The following is a 20,857-nucleotide window of genomic DNA, read 5'->3' as shown; positions in this document are numbered from 1 at the left end:
AGAACAGGTTTTCGATGCTGAATCCACGGTCGGGAGTCTATCCGGTTTTCCATCCTAGAATTGATAAACTCGGTTTCATCAGCATCAATACACTTAAAAAATATATTAACTTTATCTTCGTGTTGGCAGTTTGTGAAGAGCCAAACAGTCTTCCTGCTAGGGCCGGGGGCGGGGGCCGAGGGGGAAGCATTGGGCCCCCTCACGGCAGGGACGGAGTAACTGAGGGGCCCCGAGGAGGTCCCCGGCCCCTGCAGGCGGTCAGAAGAGGCCGCCAGCACCAAATGCCCTTAATATATGCGTTACAATAACCTTGATGACGATCCTAAGGAGAACAACGTATAGTTGAGTGATGACGAATCGCGGATACACTTTGAGGAAGAAACACAATTACCCTCAAAAAAGAAGGCGGAGACGTTGGAAAGGGAAGTCATTAACGAAACAGATGAAGTTAGTAAAGAAACAAGAAATTACAGTTGTTGAAAGATAACTGAAGGTGCCGTGAACCTTCCACTGCATCTTTTACGGAGACTGTGAAAACAAAAGTTGTTGTACGTAGAAAGAGGTGAAGAAAGGGGGAACAAAACTGTTAACCCAGCCTCTTGGGGGGCAAGCCAGCCCAACTAAGAGCCGGTCCCAAGCCCGGAGGAATGGGGAGGGTTGCTGACCCTGGCTTGACTGTCCGGGTGGGATGCTGACCTTGGCTTAACTGCCCGGGTGGGATAATGATCGCTGACCTTGGCTTGATTGCCCGGGTGGGATGTTGATCTTGGCTTGATTGCCCGGGTGGGATGCGGCCCTTAGCTTGATTGCCGGGGTGGAATGTGGCCCTTGGCTTGATAGCTCTGGTGGGATGCGGACCTTAGCATGATTGCCGGGGTTGGATGTGGCCCTTGGCTTGATAGCTCTGGTGGGATGCGAACTTTATCTTGATTGCAAGGGTGGGATGTGGCCCTTGGCTTGATTGTTCTGGTGGGATGCGAACCTTAGCTTGATTGCCGGGGTTGGATGTGGCCCTTGGCTTGATAGCTCTGGTGGGATGCAGACCTTAGCTTGATTGCAAGGGTGGGATGTGGCCCTTGGCTTGATAGCTCAGGTGGGATGCGGACCTTTGCTTGATTGCCGGGTTGGGATGTGGCCCTTGGCTTGATTGCTCTGGTGGGATGCGGACCTTAGCTTGAATGCCGGGGTGGGATGTGGCCCTTGGCTTGATTGCTCTGGTGGGATGCGGATCTTAGCTTGATTGCCGGGGTGGGATGTGGCCCTTGGCTTGATTGCTCTGGTGGGATGCGGACCTTAGCTTGAATGCCGGGGTGGGATGTGGCCCTTGGCTTGATTGCTCTGGTGGGATGCGGATCTTAGCTTGATTGCCGGGGTGGGATGTGGCCCTTTGCTTGATTGCTCTGGTGGGATGCGGACCTTAGCTTGATTGCCGGGGTGGGATGTGGCCCTTGGCTTGATAGCTCGGGTGGGATGCAGACCTTAGCTTGATTGCCGGGGTGGGATGTGGCCCTTGGCTTGATTGCTCTGGTGGGATGGGGACCTTAACTTGATTGCCGGGGTGGGATGTGGCCCTTGGCTTGATAGCTCAGGTGGGAGGCGGACTTTGGCTTGATTGCCAGGGTGGGATAATGATTGCTGACCTTGGCTTAATCGCCCGGGTGGGATGAGGACCTTGGCTTGATTGCCCGGGTGGGATAATAATTGCTGATCTTGGCTTAATTGCCCGGGTGGGATGCGGACCTTGGCTTGATTGCCCGGGTGGGATAATGATTGATGACCTTGGCTTAATCGCACGGGTGGGATGCGGACCTTGGCTTGATCGCCCGGGTGGGATAATAATTGTGGACCTTGGTTTAATCGCCCAGGTGGGATGCGGACCTTGGCTTAATCGCCTGGGTGGGATAATGATTGCGGACCTTGGCTTAATCGCCCGGGTGGGATAATAATTTTGGACCTTGGTTTAATCGCCCGGGTGGGATGCGGACCTTGGCTTGATCGCCCGGGTGCGATAACGATTGCGGACCTTGGCTTAATCGCCCGGGTGGGATGCAGACCTTGGCTTAATCGCCCGGGTGGGATGCGGACCTTGGCTTAATCGCCCGGGTGGGATGCGGACCTTGGCTTAATCGCCCGGGTGGGATAATGACTGCTGACCTTGGCTTAAGCGCCCGGGTGGGATGCAGACCTTGGCTTAATCGCCCGGGTGGGATGCGGACCTTGGCTTGATCGCCCGGGTGAGATAATGACTGCGGACCTTGGCTTAATCGCCCGGGTGGGATGCAGACCTTGGCTTAATCGCCCGGGTGGGTTGCGGACCTTGGCTTAATCGCCCGGGTGGGATAATGATTGCTGACCTTGGCTTAATCGCCCGGGTGGGATGCAGACCTTGGCTTAACCGCCCGGGTAGGATGCGGACCTTGGCTTAATCGCCCGGGTGGGATAATGATTGCTGACCTTGGCTTAATCGCCCGGGTGGGATAATGATTGCGGACCTTGGCTTAATCGCCCGGGTAGGATGCTGACCTTGGCTTAATCGCCCGGGTGGGATGCAGACCTTGGCTTAATCGCCCGGGTGGGATGCAGACCTTGGCTTGATCGCCCGGGTGGGATGCGGACCTTGGCTTAATCGCCCGGGTGGGATGCAGACCTTGGCTTAATCGCCCGGGTGGGATGCAGACCTTGGCTTAATCGCCCGGGTGGGATGCGGACCTTGGCTTAATCGCCCGGGTGGGATAATGACTGCTGACCTTAGCTTAATCGCCCGGGTGGGATGCGGACCTTGGCTTAATCGCCCGGGTGGGATGCGGACCTTGGCTTAATCGCCCGGGTGGGATAATGATTGCTGACCTTGGCTTAATCGCCCGGGTGGGATGCGGACCTTGGCTTAATCGCCCGGGTGGGATAATGATTGCTGACCTTGGCTTAATCTCCCGGGTGGGATGCGGACCTTGGCTTAATTGCCAGGGTGGGATAATGATTGCGGACCTTGGCTTAATTGCCCGGGTGGGATGCGGACCTCGGCTTAATTGCCCGGGTGGGATGCGGACCTTGGCTTAATCGCCCGGGTGGGATGCGGACCTTGGCTTAATCGCCCGAGTGGGATAATGATTTTTGACCTTGGCTTAATCGCCCGGGTGGAATAATGACTGCGGACCTTGGCTTAATCGCCCGGGTGGGATGCAGACCTTGGCTTGATTGCCCGGGTGGGATAATAATTGCGGACCTTGGCTTAATCGCCCGGGTGGGATGCAGACCTTGGCTTGATTGCCCGGGTGGGATGCAGACCTTGGCTTGATTGCCCGGGTGGGATAATGATATATACATACACTTATAAACATACACTCTGTTCTCATGTACACTTGTATATACTCCAACCATTCACTTTAAACACACACACTCCACATTATACTCATCCTTCAGCTCTTCTCATATGCACTAACATGCCCACTAGCAAAACAACTCACTCAAACTTTACCCACTTATTCTGATACCACTCTTGGATTAGTTAATGAAAAAATCTATGCAACGCCTTCCTTCATGACTGCATTTGGATAATCTTAGGAACAGCGGCTCCTACCGGGTCCGCATTAAGGGCACGGTGTGGTGGTAATTACAACATTACTAGCACGTACGACGGGGTTTTGACAAGCGGACCTTGGCTTAATCGCCCGGGTGGGATGCAGACCTTGGCTTGATTGCCCGGGTGGGATAATAATTGCGGACCTTGGCTTAATCGCCCGGGTGGGATGCAGACCTTGGCTTGATTGCCCGGGTGGGATGCAGACCTTGGCTTGATTGCCCGGGTGGGATAATGATATATACATACACTTATAAACATACACTCTGTTCTCATGTACACTTGTATATACTCCAACCATTCACTTTAAACACACACACTCCACATTATACTCATCCTTCAGCTCTTCTCATGTGCACTAACATGCCCACTAGCAAAACAACTCACTCAAACTTTACCCACTTATTCTGATACCACTCTTGGATTAGTTAATGAAAAAATCTATGCAACGCCTTCCTTCATGACTGCATTTGGATAATCTTAGGAACAGCGGCTCCTACCGGGTCCGCATTAAGGGCACGGTGTGGTGGTAATTACAACATTACTAGCACGTACGACGGGGTTTTGACAAGCGGACCTTGGCTTAATCGCCCGGGTGGGATGCAGACCTTGGCTTGATTGCCCGGGTGGGATAATAATTGCGGACCTTGGCTTAATCGCCCGGGTGGGATGCAGACCTTGGCTTGATTGCCCGGGTGGGATGCAGACCTTGGCTTGATTGCCCGGGTGGGATAATGATATATACATACACTTATAAACATACACTCTGTTCTCATGTACACTTGTATATACTCCAACCATTCACTTTAAACACACACACTCCACATTATCCTCTACATAAAAAATTTCTTCCTGCAAAATTCCACCTCTTCCCTTTTTTTTATCCTCCGTCTATTCCTCTTTCTTTTTTCCTCATCTCCTTTTCTACTTCATTTTTTCTTCCATCACTATCACCATCAAGACCACTACCAACATATCCATCCTCTTCCTCCTACTCCTCCTCCTTCACCTCCTCCTCCGCCTCCTCCTCCTCCTCCTCCTCCTCCTCCTCCTCCTTCTCCTCCTCCTCTTCCTCCTCCTTCTCCAAGATGCCGAGAACTTGGACTGTCTAATGTATGGGGGAGAAAGGATCAGCTCATCAACATGATCCTTCAGAATTCCCAACCTGACACAGCTCCAGGTACTGACGCCACACCTGCTCTCATCAGTGATATGGCACCTCACGCTGAAGCCACTCAACGCCCTCGTTGCGAAGATGCTCATTCGCTTGACTCTAAGGATGGGCAGTCACGCCAGCCTGCTGCCACCGTGCCGCCATACCAGGACAACCCCATGAATCTACTCCACAGCGAGACCGACCAATCACACCACTCTAATCACTCTGAATTGCACCTTTCTAATACTGACCTGCCTCTCTGCTCCGACATTCAGAAAATTGCCCTTAATATTGAGAGCATTAAAAACCGTATAAATACCAAAGACTTGGAAATCGAGCTACTTAATGAAGAAGTCAGGACTGCTTACGAAACAATTAGGTCACTGCAGACACGACTCACCCATCTGGAACAGGAGCTTCAGTCTAGCACCAGCAGGGAGGAGCCCGTGACAAGGAGCTCCACCCCACTTTTTATTTTTTTTATTTATTTATTTTTATTTTTTTATTTTTTTTTACGTCGTGGCCTATTGCGCCTGTCTCGAGCTGTGCACCTCACCATGCAGCTCCGAGATTTGGCTGTTATAACTGTGGGGAACACAACCATAGACTGGCTACCTGTCGATTCGACCACAGACTGAGGTGCGGTAATTACCGTCGCCTTGGTCACAAAGAAAGGTTATGCCAGCTTCCTGTCGAATAGGAGTCCGGCCATGAAGACAGAGCCACTTACACGAAAAAAAAGGACAAATTGGAAATTGAACAAATCAATGCACAAAGTCTTTTATGTAATCTTGACGAAATACGTCTTTTAGTGAACGAACGTCAACCTGACATTTTATGTGTGAGTGAAACCTGGTTGACCAATGATGTTTTAGACCAGCACATTGCCATGCCTGATTTTAGTGTATATAGACGTGACAAAAGCAGAGGTGGAGGAGTGTGTATATATGTTAGGAATATTTGTACTGTCACTGTGATTGATGTAAACATTGACCGAGTCGAGGGGATTGAGGACTTATGGCTTACCGTGCAATGCCGAAAACTACCTTCTAACAATTGGCTGCATGTACCGTCACCCGCACGCTAACTCTTTCACATTTTGACTACATTTTAGATGTTTTTATTATAAACACCTCAGAAATAAGCCTTTTTATGTGTTGGGTGACTTTAATTGTAATTTTTTTTATCTAAAAACAACAAAATGGAATAAGTAATTAATAATACAAAATTAAGTCAGTCAGTAAATTAGCCAATAAGAACTACATCCCTGTCGGCAACATTATTGGATCTTATTGTGACAAATAATCCTGCCTTAGTGTTGGACCATGATGGTATTGTTTGCCCCATTGCTGACCATGACTTGCTAACTCTCACTCTTGACATTGCCAAACCTAAAAAGGCTAACTATAACAAAAACATTCCGAGAAATGAAGAACTACTCACCATAATTATTCTGTAATTTATTAACATCAGAAAGTAAGACATTAGATAACATCTACATTACTGGTAATGTCAGTACTCAAGTTAAGGTTCTTAATGGTATCTTTTTGAAATGTCTTGATTTTTGCGCACCCTTAGTGACAAAGGAATTGAAAAGACCCTTTGCTAAATGGCTTAATGAAGAGTTAAGAACTTTGATACAACAAAATAACAATGCCTTGAAAGCCTAGAAAAAAGACACACGCAACGTTAACCTAGTAAATACTTATATAAACTTAAAGTGCCAAGTCAGAAGATCTATTCACTACTTTAAATCCGAATTCTACAACAACAAAATTGACAACAAAGGTAATAGTAAAATCATTTGGAAAACCATTAAGGAACTTATCCCTAATAATAAAGGCAGTAATCTGCCTGTCACATGTAACCATAAAGAAACTACCATGCAGACTGCTAAGCTCTTCAATGATTTTTTTGCTAACGTTGGTAGAATCACTTTTGAAAAGACACAATTAGGTGACTCCTCAAGTCTCCCAACTGCAGATCCAGTTGACATCACTGATCCTAACTGTCTGTTCAGACCTGAGCCTATTGACTGGCAAACTTTAGTCCTTACCATTGCACATATGAACAATAGTGATGCATGTGGGTCTCATGGGATACCACTGAGATTCCTTAATGATTCCCTTCCTGTTATTTTCTCCTATTTAACCACCATCATGAACACGTCAATAGTCACAGGAATTTTTCCCACAGCATGGAAATTCTCAATCGTGGTGCCAATCCTAAAGACTGGTGATGTAAACGACCCCAGTAATTATCGTCCCATATCTCTCCTCCCACTCCTCTCCAAACTACTAGAAAAAATAGTTTCATCACATTTGATTCAGCATCTGGAATCAAATCACCTACTTATTAATGCTCAGCATGGCTTCAGACCAAAGTTATCAACTACTTCAGCTCTATTAACACTAACTAAGAATCTATATTCCAACATGGATAATAAAAATGTCTCTCTGGTCACTCTCTGCGATTTATCAAAGGCCTTTGACAGCGTTATTCATGTTATTTTACTTAAAAAAATACCTTAAATGCAATGTGGATCCATTCTGGTTCGAGAGTTACCTTAGTGACAGAACACAATCAGTGCGATTAAATGACACCGTGTCTGATAAGACAGGTATTTCATATGGGGTGCCTCAGGGGTCTGTTCTTGGCCCTATTCTCTTTAATATTTATGTTAATGATCTTGCTTCATTCCTCCTCAACTGTGACGTCATTCAATACGCAAACGACACCCAAATTATTCTTTCAAGTAATATTGATAATTTAAAGGACCTTATACAAAAAGCTGAAGACTAAATTAGCTAAGGCATACTTTAATGCAAATCGTCTAATTCTCAATGCCCCCAAAACAATGTATCTATATTGGATCCAGAAGGCTTTTATCACTGATTCCAGCCAAAGTGGCTCTTCGGAGGCGCTGCAAAAAGTGACCATGTTACTCCCTTCCTTAGGGAGCTGAAATGGCTGAAAATAAATCACCAGTATGTGTATGAGATTATAACACTCACATATAGGATAATCAACCATGACCTCCCTGAGTGGTTGCTCCCATTAGCTCGTGTTCGTGACAGTCGCCGTCACCATGTAAACACCAGGCAGACTGAACACCTACATGTACCCCGGTGTAACACTTGCCTTGCCACCAGGTCTTTCCAAGTGAGTGCTCCCTCACTTTGGAACAACCTGCCTCCTGTTGTTCACTTTCAAATCACGTCTCAATTTTTTTTTTACTTAATAGGCAATTTTCCCAGTAGCTTATCTAACTTTTATTCAATTTTTAGTTTTTGGTCCCATATTTGATTTTATTTATTTTACATCTGACTGTGATAGGCCTCGCCCTGTTAAATCTTTTTCTTGTTTTTATTTTGACTCAGCACTGTTGCTTTATGGTCTAATACTTATTAGCTCTCTGTGCCTGAATTTAGTTTTTAACACGTCTGGCTAAACTTCACTGGCCTTATTGTATGGGACTTTTGTTATAAATCTAATTGATTATAAGATATATGTCAAGAATAGCCATTGTAATAATGGAAATAAGTTCTATTCTATTCTATTCTATTCCTCCTCCTCCTCCTCCTCCTCCCGCCTCGCTGATGAGAGCTCTGCCTCACGATTTTCTCTAAGTCCATTGTTATTGTTTCACGAGCGCCTCTATGGACAGACTGAGCCTGATAGGTGCCTTGCAGTGCACCATGTAAACTAGTTCCTAACCCAGTAATATCCAGAACGCGCATGGATCATTACGATTTCGGACATAAATCGGTCTTTACGAGTTCTACGTTATTTTCTTCTCTATAATAAGGTAAATAATAGCGCGAGTATTTGTATTTTGATTTTAAACGATTACATTCCTGATATATTACTACGCGGGGTCTATCGCTGCCAGCCGCCACGTAGCAGTCTGACAGTCTTCCTCGCGGCGCCATGATGGAAGGACAGATACAACTAAGGATAAAGACGAGATGACTTTAGAATTTACCCAAACGATGATTTTGAGATAGCTTTTAAATATTCGAACGATGACTATATGAAGAATTTACCAAGTGTGAAAAATGTTTGGTATAGAGGAGGAAGGGAGAGTAGAATAGGCAGGTAAAGGTAAAGAAGCGCGTGGCCTCAGTGCTCCTCCTCCTCCTCCTTATCATCGTCATCATCATCTAACTTAGCAACTACCCTCTATCTGTGTTCCTCTTCTCTTCCTCTCACTGTACTTTAACATTGTCTTTTTTAATCTTCTATTATCTCTCTCTCTCTCTCTCTCTCTCTCCTTTCTTTTGTTCACATCATTGTATCTTTCTTAATTCTTTCTCTCTCTTTCTCTCCTTACACTATTTTCTCTTTTTTCAAATTTCTTTCATAAGTGTACACGCATGTGTGTGTGTGTGTGTGTGTGTGTGTGTGTGTGTGTGTGTGTGTGTGTGTGTGTGTGTGTGTGTGTGTGTGTGTGTGTGTGTGTGTGTGTGTGTGTGTTTGCCTGGTTATTTTTATCTGCGCAGTACAGTTTTCTCTTTATTAGACATTCCCTCCTATAAAGAAACGGTCTCTGCCGGATGGTGTCGCAAGAACAGGTTTTCGATGCTGAATCCACGGTCGGGAGTCTATCCGGTTTTCCATCCTAGAATTGATAAACTCGGTTTCATCAGCATCAATACACTTAAAAAATATATTAACTTTATCTTCGTCTTGGCATTTTGTGAAGAGCCAAACAGTCTTCGTGCTAGGGCCGGGGGCGGGGGCCGAGGGGGAAGCATTGGGCCCCCTCACGGCAGAGACGGAGTTACTGAGGGGCCCCGAGGAGGTCCCCGTCCCTTGCAGGCGGTCAGAAGAGGCCGCCAACACCAAATGCCCTCAATATATGCGTTACCCTAACCTTGATGACGATCCTAAGGAGAACAACGTATAGTTGAGTGATGACGAATCGCGGACACACTTTGAGGAAGAAGCACAATTACCCTCAAAAAAGAAGGCGGAGACGTTGGAAAGGGAAGTCATTAACGAAACAGATGAAGTTAGTAAAGAAACAAGAAATTACAGTTGTTGAAAGATAACTGAAGGTGCCGTGAACCTTCCACTGCATCTTTTACGGAGACTGTGAAAACAAAAGTTGTTGTACATAGAAAGAGGTGAAGAAAGGGGTAACAAAACAGTTAACCCAGCCTCTTGGGGGGCAAGCCAGCCCAACTAAAAGCCGGTCCCAAGCCCGGAGGAATGGGGAGGGTTGCTGACCCTGGCTTGACTGTCCGGGTGGGATGCTGACCTTGGCTTAACTGCCCGGGTGGGATAATGATCGCTGACCTTGGCTTGATTGCCCGGGTGGGATGTTGACCTTGGCTTGATTGCCCGGGTGGGATGCGGACCTTAGCTTGATTGCCTGGGTGGGATATGGCCATTGGCTTGATTGCTCTGGTGGGATGGGGACCTTAGCTTGATTGCCGGGGTGGGATGTGGCCCTTGGCTTGATTGCTCTGGTGGGATGTGGACCTTAGCTTGATACTCGGGGTGGGATGTGGCCCTTGGCTTGATAGCTCGGGTGGGATCCGGACCTTTGCTTGATTGCCGGGGTGGGATGTGGCCCTTGGCTTCATAGCTCGGGTGGGATCCGGACCTTTGCTTGATTGCCGGGGTGGGATGTGGCCCTTGGCTTGATTGCTCTGGTGGGATGCGGACCTTAGCTTGATTGCCGGGGTGGGATGTGGCCCTTGGCTTGATAGCTCGGGTGGGATGCGGACCTTAGCTTGATTGCCGGGGTGGGATGTGGCCCTTGGCGTGATTGCTCTGGTGGGATGCGGTCGTTAGCTTGATTGCCGGGGTGGGATGTGGCCCTTGACTTGATAGCTCGGGTGGGATGCGGACCTTGGCTTGATTGCCAGGGTGGGATAATGATTGCTGACCTTGGCTTAATCGCCCGGGGGGGATGCGGACCTTGGCTTGATTGCCCGGGTGGGATAATAATTGCTGATCTTGGCTTAATTGCCCGGGTGGGATGCGGACCTTGTCTTGATAGCTCGGGTGGGATGCGGACCTTGGCTTGATCGCCCGGGTGGGATAATAATTGCAGACCTTGGCTTAATCGCCCGGGTGGGATGCGGACCTTGGCTTGATCGCCCGGGTGGGATAATGATTGCTGACCTTGGCTTAATCGCCCGGGTGGGATGCGGACCTTGGCTTGATTGCCCGGGTGGGATAATGATTGCTGATCTTGGCTTAATCGCCCGGGTGGGATGCGGACCTTGGCTTGATCGCCCGGGTGGGATAATAATTGCAGACCTTGGCTTAATCGCCCGGGTGGGATGCGGACCTTGGCATAATCTCCTGGTTGGGATGCGGACCTTGGCTTGATCGCCCGGGTGGGATAATCATTGCGGACCTTGGCTTAATCGCTCGGGTGTGATGCAGACCTTGGCTTAATCGCCCGGGTGGGATGCGGACCTTGGCTTAATCGCCCGGGTGGGATGAGGACCTTGGCTTAATCGCCCGGGTGGGATAATGACTGCTGATCTTGGCTTAATCGCCCGGGTGGGATGCAGACCTTGGCTTAATCGCCCGGTGGGATGCGGACCTTGGCTTGATCGCCCGGGTGGGATAATGATTGCGGACCTTGGCTTAATCGCCCGGGTGGGATAATGACTGCTGACCTTGGCTTAATCGCCCGGGTGGGATGCAGACCTTGGCTTAATCGCCCGGGTGGGATGCGGATCTTGGCTTAATCGCCCGGGTGGGATAATGATTGCGGACCTTGGCTTAATCGCCCGGGTGGGATGCGGACCTTGGCTTAATCGCCCGGGTGGGATGAGGACCTTGGCTTAATCGCCCGGGTGGGATAATGACTGCTGACCTTGGCTTAATCGCCCGATTGGGATGCAGACCTTGGCTTAATCGCCCGGTGGGATGCGGACCTAGGCTTGATCGCCCGGGTGGGATAATGATTGCGGACCTTGGCTTAATCGCCCGGGTGGGATAATGACTGCTGACCTTGGGTTAATCGCCCGGGTGGGATGCAGACCTTGGCTTAATCGCCCGGGTGGGATGCGGATCTTGGCTTAATCGCCCGGGTGGGATAATGATTGCGGACCTTGGCTTAATCGCCCGGGTGGGATGCGGATCTTGGCTTAATCGCCCGGGTGGGATGCGGATCTTGGCTTAATCGCCCGGGTGGGATAATGATTGCGGACCTTGGCTTAATCGCCCGGGTAGGATGCTGACCTTGGCTTAATCGCCCGGGTGGGATGCGGACCTTGGCTTAATCGCCCGGGTGGGATGTGAACCTTGGCTTAATCGCCCGGGTGGGATAATGATTGCTGACCTTGGCTTAATTGCCCGGGTGGGATGCGGACCTTGGCTTAATCGCCCGGGTGGGATAATGATTGCTGACCTTGGCTTAATCGCCTGGGTGGGATGCGGACCTTGGCTTAATTGCACGGGTGGGATAATGATTGCGGACCTTGGCTTAATTGCCCGGATGGGATGCGGACCTCGGCTTAATTGCCCGGGTGGGATGCGGACCTTGGCTTAATTGCATGTGTGGGATAATGATTGCGGACCTTGGCTTAATTGCCCGGGTGGGATAATGATTGCGGACCTTGGCTTAATTGCGCGGGTGGGATGCGGACATTGGCTTGATTGCCTGGGTGGGATGCGGACCTTGGCTTAATCGCCCGGGTGGGATGCGGTCCTCGGCTTAATCGCCCAGGTGGGATAATGATTGCTGACCTTGGCTTAATCGCCCGGGTGGGATAATGATTGCGGACCTTGGCTTAATCGCCCGGGTGGGATGCAGACCTTGGCTTGATTGCCCGGGTGGGATGCAGACCTTGGCTTGATTGCCCGGGTGGGATAATGATATATACATACATTTATAAACGTACACTCTGTTCTCATGTACACTTGTATATACTCCAACCATTCACTTTAAACACACACACTCCACATTATACTCATCCCTCAGCTCTTCTCATATGCACTAACATGCCCACTAGCAAAACAACTCACTCAAACTTTACCCACTTATTCTGATACCACTCTTGGATTAGTTAATGAAAAAATCTTTGCAACGCCTTCCTTCATGACTGCATTTGGATAATCTTAGGAACAGCGGCTCCTACCGGGTCCGCATTAAGGGCACGGTGTGGTGGTAATTACAACATTACTAGCACGTACGACGGGGTTTTGACAGGCGGACAAGCGTGGTTATGTCACAAGGGGTTTATTTTTCCACGCTAGCCTCACGATATTTTCTAAGTCCATTGTTCTTGTTTCACGAGCGCCTTTATAGACAGACTGAGCCTGATAGGTGCCTTGCAGTGCACCATACAAACTAGTTTCTAACCCAGTAATATCCAGAACGCGCATGGATCATTACGATTTCGGACATAAATCGGTCTTTACGAGTTCTACGTTATTTTCTTCTCTATAATAAGGTAAATAATAGCGCACGTATTTGTATTTTGATTTTAAACGATTACATTCCTGATATATTACTACGCGGGGTCTATCGCTGCCAGCCGCCACGTAGCAGTCTGACAGTCTTCCTCGCGGCGCCATGATGGAAGGATAAAGACGAGATGACTTTAGAATTTACCCAAACGATGATTTTGAGATAGCTTTTAAATATTCGAACGATGACTATATGAAGAATTTACCTAGTGTGAAAAATGTTTGGTATAGAGGAGGAAGGGAGAGTAGAATAGGCAGGTAAAGGTAAAGAAGCGCATGGCCTCAGTGCTCCTCCTCCTCCTCCTTATCATCGTCATCATCATCATCATCATCGTCATCATCATCTAACTTAGCAACTATCCTCTATCTGTGTCCCTCTTCTCTTTCTCTTACTGTCTTTCTTAATCTTCTATTTTTTCATCTTCTTTCTCAGGTATGACAATCTTTCCTCTTCTATAGTCTCTCTCTACGCTTTTCCTTTTCTCCACCTTCATATTTTTCCCGTTTTCCTATGAATCTTCCTTTATTTTTTATGTCCCTCTGTAATATTTTTTTGGCTCCTCAGTTTTCTCGGTTATTCTGCGTGCTTTCCTCCATGTCTCCTCCTCTTCCTCTTCCTTCTCCTTTATCTTCCCGACTCTCCCTTTTCCCTCCATCTCTTCCTCTCTCATCTACATTGACATCCTCTCCCTATATCTGGGCGGGAAGGAAGAGGGAACGATGAAGGAGAGAGGAAGAGGGAAAGATGGGAGGAAGGAGGAATGTGTTTGAGGTAGAAGACACGAGCTGGAGAAGGGGAGAGAGAAAGAGAAAGACAAAAAACAGTAGGTAGGGGACAGGAAAGAGAGGAAAAGGGTGAGACGAGGAGAAACGAAGGGAGGAAAAGATAGAAGGAATAACGAACGTCGAAGAGAGTAGAATACGAGAAGAAAGAAAGGGGAGAGAGAGAGATAAATGGAAGAAAATAGGTGGTGAGAGGAGGATGATGGGGACGAGGGGTATAACGTTGGCTAAAGAGGAAAGGTAAAGAGAGGAAGAGGAGTGAATGATGAAGAGAAACGGGAGAATAAAGGAGAAGGAAAGAGAGTTGAAAGTGAAGGGAAGATGATGGGTACAACAATAATAACAGAGACTAACGAAAGGAAGGAAAGAGAAGGAAGGAGGAAAGAGTGAAATGGATGAGTCGAGTGAGAATAAAGGAAAAGGAAATAGGAAAAGAAATGGAATAGAGAGTTAAGGGAAGGTAATGAGGAAAAAGAGAATTTGCTTTCTCCTCTCTTTCATTATTTTTATTTATTCTGAAAAGAAAGCTGACGTGAGGTGCCATGGGAGGAGGGGGGAGGGGAGGAGGGGGGAAGGAGGGGAGTTGTGTGTGTGTGTGTGTGTGTGTGTGTGTGTGTGTGTGTGTGTGTGTGTGTGTGTGTGTGTGTGTGTGTGTGTGTGTGTGTGTGTGTGTGTGTGTGTGTGTGTGTGTGTGTGTGTGTGTGTGTGTGTGTGTGTGTGTGTGTGTGCTACTACTGAAAATAATATAAACCCCCAAAATTAGACCGTAGAAAATGGGTGACTTTTAAAACGTCATCTTCCTTCTTGTGTTGCTTCTTCTTCTTTTTTTTTGGTATCGCCTCTTTTTCTCTTTTTCACTTTCTTTCATTCTTTTTTTTTCTTTCTCCTTCGTGAATGTAGTTGTCGGTTGCTACATAAATTTCTGGTGTTAAGTTTGCTGCAAAGTAGTTTTATTTTTCCTTTTTGCGTCCTTTCTGGCAGTGGTGGTGGTGGTACTGTTGGTGGTGGTGATAAGGGTAGCAGTAGTAGTAGTAGTAGTAGTAGTAGTAGTAGTAGTAGTAGTAATATAAGAAGTATAGTAGAAGTAGTAATAGCAGCAGTAGTAGTAGTAGCATTATTGGTGGTGGTAATAGTAGTGGTGGTGGTGTTAGTGGTAGTGGTGGTGGTAGTGGTGGTGGTTGTGGTGGTGGCACTGGCGGTAGTGGTGGTGGTGTTAGTGGTAGTGGTGGTAATAGTATTGGTGGTGGTGATGGTGGCGCTGGCGGTAGTGGTGGTGGTGGTTGTGGTGGTGGTGGTGGTAGTGGCGGTGGTTGTGGTGGTGGCACTGGCGGTAGTGGTGGTGGTGGTTGTGGTGGTGGTGGTGGTAGTGGCGGTGGTTGTGGTGGTGGCACTGGCGGTAGTGGTGGTGGTGGTGGTGGTGGTTGTAGTGGTGGTGGTGGTGGTAGTGGTGGTGGTTGTGGTGGTGGCGCTGGCGGTAGTGGTGGTGGTAGTGGTGGTGGTTGTGGTGGTGGTGGTGGTGGTGGTGGTGGTGGTAGTGGTGGTGGTTGTGGTGGTGGCGCTGGCGGTAGTGGTGGTGGTAGTGGTGGTGGTTGTGGTGGTGGTGGTGGTGGTAGTGGTGGTGGTTGTGGTGGTGGCGCTGGCGGTAGTGGTGGTGGTGGTGGTGGTGGTTGTGGTGGTGGTTGTGGTGGTGGGTCTCCTTTTTAAAATTCCTCTCCCTGCCCGGGCTGCGACGCGCCTCCCCTCTCCATCTCCTCCTTAATCTTCCTTACTGCCACAAATCTCATACACCTCATCATCCCCATCCTCACCCTTCTTATCCAGCACCTTCTTCACATCCTGAGTGCTGTCACCCCCCCTCTTCCTCCCCCTCTCCCCTCTCCCCTTCTCTCTTGCTCCTCCCTTCTTCCTCCTCCTCCTCTTTCTGATCCGGTCTCCTCCTCGTTTTCTGTTTTTCTTTTACTTTTTTCTTTTACTTTTTTTGTGTTTACTCTTTTTTCTTCTCTTCTTTCTTTCTTCTTCTTCGTCATCATCTCCTTCTGCCCTCCTTCCTCCTTCTTCTTCTTCTTCCTCCTCCTCCAAATGTTCGAATCTCCTCTCTTCTTCCTCTCCCTCCTCTACCTAAACCTTCTCTTCCTGCAACATTCCACCTCTTCCATTTCTTTTCTTCCGTCTTTTCCTCTTTCTTTTTTCCTCATCTCCTTTTGGTCTTCATTTTTTCTTGCATCACTAACACCATCAAGACCACTACCAACATATCCATCCTCCTCCTCCTCCTCCTCCTCCTCCTCCTCCTCCTCCTCCTCCCACCCCGCTGATGAGAGCTCTGCCTCCCCGCCTCACACATAACACACAAAAAGCACTGTTGGTTACACGAAATATCTCCCTATTAATAGAGGGAGAGAGACACGTCTTTTGCATTAGCTTCTCCCTCTCCCTCCTCCTCTCCCTTACTCTCTATCTCTCTCCCTCTCCCTCCTCTCCCCTTAGGCCCCGTACACAACCACTGCTCGGGGAGATGACGAAGAGGAGCGAGAGAGAAAGAGAGGGAGAGGGATGGAGGGTATGGGAGAGGAGAGAGGGAGGGAGGGAGTGAAAAAAAATATTATAACCTTCATGATTCACTCACTATTCATTTTTCACGGGGCTCATTATCGACGCCGTGATTAAGTGGTCTTCCGCGGCGTTCTGGGACCCGCTGATGGACGGAGTGGGTGAGTAGGGGTCTTGAATGGGTTTAAGTGGAAGGTAGAGTGGGTTTAAGTGGAATTCTGAGTGGATTTAAGTGTGGGTCTGAGTTGGTGTAATTGGAAGTCTGAGTGGATTTAAGTTTAGGCCTGAGTGGGTTTAGGAGGGCTGAGTGGGCTCAAGTGGAAAGCTGAGTGGGTTTAAGTGGAGGCCTGAGTGGGTTCAATTGGAGGATTTAGTGGGTTTAAGTGGAGGATTGAGTGGGTTTATGTGGAGGGCTGAGTGGGTTTAGGAGGGCAGAGTGGGTTTAAGTGGAGGGCAGAGTGGGTTTAAGTGGAGGGCTGAGTGGGTTTAAATGGAGGATTGAGTGGGTTTAAGTGGAGGGCTGAGTGGGTTTAAGTGGAGGATTTAGTGGTTTTAAGTGGAGGATTGAGTGTGTTTAAGTGGAGGATTTAGTGGGTTTAAGTGGAAGGCTGAATGAGTTTAAGTAGAGGCCTGGGAGGGTTTAAGTGGAATCATTAATGGATATACGTGAAGGTTCTGAGTGGACTAAGTGGATGGGGCTAGGATGATTTATGTGGATGTTGTAGGGAGGGTTTATAATGAGGGTGGATGAGTGGGAGGTGATGGTCAAGTAGGGTTAGATGAGTGTGAGAGGTGAGTGAGAGAAGTGGAGGATGAGTAAAGGTGGATGCTGTGAGTGGATGCTGGAGTGTGTGGAGTAGAAGATGAGATACAAAGAACTGTTACTGACTATTACAAAATTTTAACGTTAACATTTCCATTACTTTTTTTTTTTTTACAGCAGACAGCACAAGGGCACACAAAAAAAGGAAACAATAAAAAAAAAGCCCGCTACTCGCTGCTCCTACACCAACAGCAAACTATTTAGACTCAATCAACACCTATTAACACCATCATCATCTTTTCTATCACTATCTCCCCCTTCTTCCTCCTCCTCGTCATCATCATCATCATCACTATTATTATTATTATTTTATTACGCTTTATACAACACAATCACCACCACCATCACCACCACAACAAAAATATCCCCCCTTCTTCCTCCTCCTCGTCATCACCATCCTCACTATTATTATCATTTTATTACATTTTGTACAACGCAATCACCACCACCACCACCATCACCACAAAACAACAAACAACAACAACTCAACCTCCATCACCACCATCCACTCCACTGTTTCTTTTGCCTCCTCCTCCTCCTCTTAATACTCCACAACCACCATTACCACCAGCATCACCTCCACCTTTTACTCCTTTTTTCTCCTATTCCACCAACAACCACCGCCATCATGCCTTCCTCCTTTATTCCTCCTCCTCCTCCTCTTCCTCGACATCACCGCCATTTTCAAGGTGGAGGAAGGTGGGTGGAAGGAGGAGGAGGGGGAGGAACGGGGGAGAAGAGAGAGAGAGAGAGAGAGAGAGAGAGAGAGAGAGAGAGAGAGAGAGAGAGAGAGAGAGAGAGAGAGAGAGAGAGAGAGAGAGAGAGAGAGAGAGAGAGAGAGAGAGAGAATTAGAGCGAGCGAACAAGCGAGCAAGAGAGATAGAAACCAAGCTGGAGAGAGAAAACGAGTGAGAGAGAGAGAAAACGCGAGAAAGAGAGCGAGAGTATGCCGGCGGGGGTCTGGCTGTGTACCTTCCCAGTTTCTTATATTAGGAAAACAATAAAAGAAGTCCTCCTTTGTAATGAGTAAAAAGCCCCGGTTTTCTGGAGTCTCGCATTAGGCTGACACTCCCGCCGTGAGAAGACGACCAAAGTGAGGAGGCGGCCCGGCGTGTGCGTGTGTGTGTGTGTGTGTGTGTGTGTGTGTGTGTGTGTGTGTGTGTGTGTGTGTCGGGGGGGATGGGGGGGGGTCGACAACAAGATGGACGTCGGCTTAGTTCTAGTATAATGTAATTTTAATGTTCTTTTGCGTTTCCGTTTTATTCCTCCACCTCCTCCTCCTCCTCCTTCTCTTTTGTTATTCTATTGTCTTGTTTTGTCTTCTTCCTTCTCCTCCTCCTCCTCTATCTCATCCTCGTTGCTGTTATTATGCTTGCCTTCACGTGTGTGTGTGTGTGTGTGTGTGTGTGTGTGTGTGTGTGTGTGTGTGTGTGTGTGTGTGTGTGTGTGTGTGTGTGTGTGTGTGTTTATCCTCTTTATCTTCCATCGCACGGCCACTAACTCCTCCTCCTCCACCTCCTTTCTTCTTCTTCCTCTCTTTCCCCGTCTTCCTCCACCATCCTCTCTTACTCTTCCATTTATAGCTATTTATCATAACCATCTCCTTTTATTACCCTTCATCTTCTTTTTCTTCCATTACTAAGACCCCCTTTTTTATCTTTTTTTTTTCTTCTTTCTTTTTTTTCTTTTTCTTTATTCTTCTTTCTTTCCCCTTTTTATTCTTCTTTTTCTTCTTTCTCTTCCTTCCTCTTTTCCTCCTCTTAATCCTTTCTCTTCTCCATTTTCAACCACCACCACCATCTCCTTTTCTAGTCCATTTTCATCTCCCATCACTACCACATCGTCCTTCTTTTTCTTCTCCTCCTTTCCCTTATTCTTCCATCTCCTGCCCTTTTCCACCCCATCCATCCACCATCTCCTCCTCCTCCTCCTCCTTTTCCTTTACTTTCCCCTTCCACCTCCTTTCATCTTCTAACCCATCTTCCTCCTTTCCTCTATTCTTCCATCTCCTGTCCTTTTCCACCCCATCCATCCACTATCTCCTCCTCCTTCTTTTCCTTTCCTCTCCACTTCCACCTCCTTTCATCTTCAAACGGTCTAACCCACCTTCCTCCTCCTCCTCCTCCACCTTCCATCACTGCTCCTCCTTTTACCTCCCCCACATGCTCTTTCTCTTCCACCAACATCACGACCACTATCTTTACCTCCTCCTCCTCCTCCCCCGGGCCGCCAGAGGAAGGACGCATCTTGGGCCGCCTCGTACGCAGCCTATTCTTCTGGAGGCGGAATATAAACACGGCGGATTATTATTTTTACTGGTTCCCCTCCGCCCGTAAAATGTCTTCATGGCCCGGGTACTTATGAAAGCAGATATTCATACGTTCTGCTTTGCCGCTGCGGGGAGGAAATGAGAAGAAACGAAGGAATTGTTTATGTATGAATACTATCTTTTTTGGTTGGGGTGTGGGGGGGGTGGGGAGCGGGGCGGTTGCAGAAGGGGGGGACGCTGAGGTTGGGGGTTAGGAAGAGGATAACGTTGAAGAAGGGGGTTAGGAAGAGGATGACGGTGAAGAAGGGGGTTTGGAAGAGGATGACGCTGAAGAAGGGGGTTAGGAAGAGGATGACGTTGAAGAAGGGGGTTAGGAAGAGGATGACGGTGAAGAAGGGGGTTAGGAAGAGGATGACGGTGAAGAAGGGGGTTAGGAAGAGGATGACAGTGAAGAAGGGGGTTTGGAAGAGGATGACGCTGAAGAAGGGGGTTAGGAAGAGGATGACGTTGAAGAAGGGGGTTAGGAAGAGAATGACGCTGAAGAAGGGGGTTAGGAAGAGGATGACGCTGAAAAAGGGGGTTAGGAAGAGGATGACGGTGAAGAAGGGGGTTAGGAAGAGGATGACGTTGGAGAAGGGAGCGTTAAAGGAGGGGGTGAAGAAGAGGGGAACGTTGAAGAAGGGGTGAAGAAGGAGGGGCGCTGAAGAAAGGGGGGTGTTGAAGAAAAGGGGGTGGAGAAGAAGGGGGAACGCTGAAGAAGGGGAGGTGAAGAAGGGGGTAAAGGAGGACGGTGAAGAAGGGAGTGAAGAAGAGGGTGTGCTGAAGAAATGGTGCGTTGAAGAAAAGGGTGAAGAAGTGGGCGCTGAAGAAGAAAAAAGAAGGAGGAGAAGGGAAAGTGAAGAAGGGGGTAAACGAGGAGGGAGAAGAAAGCTATGTTGGTTGATTTGTGTGTGTGTGTGTGTGTGTGTGTGTGTGGAAGGTAGATTCTTGAGTAGGTTGTTTTGGAGTTGGTGAGGTTGAAGTGGTTGCGTGTTATTGAAGGTTGGGGGTGAAGTTGGGGTGAATTGGGTTGTCGTGAATAGGTAATGCTGGTTTGGTTAAGGTGAGGGTGAGTGTTCGGGAAGGGTGAAGTTGGGGGGAGGGCTGGGTTTTGGTGAACAGGTGGTTAGTTTGGTTGGGGTGAAGTTGAGTGTTCGGGAAGGGTGAAGTTAGGGGGAGGGCTGGGTTTTGGTGAACAGGTGGTTAGTTTGGTTGGGGTGA

The 20,857-nt window shown here is 48.2% G+C and overlaps 1 long non-coding RNA gene across 1 annotated transcript; it reads right to left on the bottom strand.

Annotated features, from left to right (window-relative positions):
- Window positions 1–380: 380 nt before the first annotated feature.
- LOC126989067 (uncharacterized) lies at window positions 381–10,212 on the bottom strand. The gene is made up of 3 exons (XR_007742841.1): window positions 10,159–10,212; window positions 10,035–10,096; window positions 381–734 (listed from the first exon to the last, which is right to left on the bottom strand). It is a non-coding gene; the product is annotated as an uncharacterized LOC126989067 (long non-coding RNA).
- Window positions 10,213–20,857: the final 10,645 nt, after the last annotated feature.

The sequence above is a fragment of the Eriocheir sinensis genome, unplaced genomic scaffold, assembly GCF_024679095.1.
Source record: "Eriocheir sinensis breed Jianghai 21 unplaced genomic scaffold, ASM2467909v1 Scaffold104, whole genome shotgun sequence".
Taxonomy (NCBI): Eukaryota; Metazoa; Arthropoda; class Malacostraca; order Decapoda; family Varunidae; genus Eriocheir; species Eriocheir sinensis.
The sequence above is the reverse complement of the archived record's forward strand: the minus strand, read 5'-3'. Positions and strand labels throughout refer to the sequence as shown.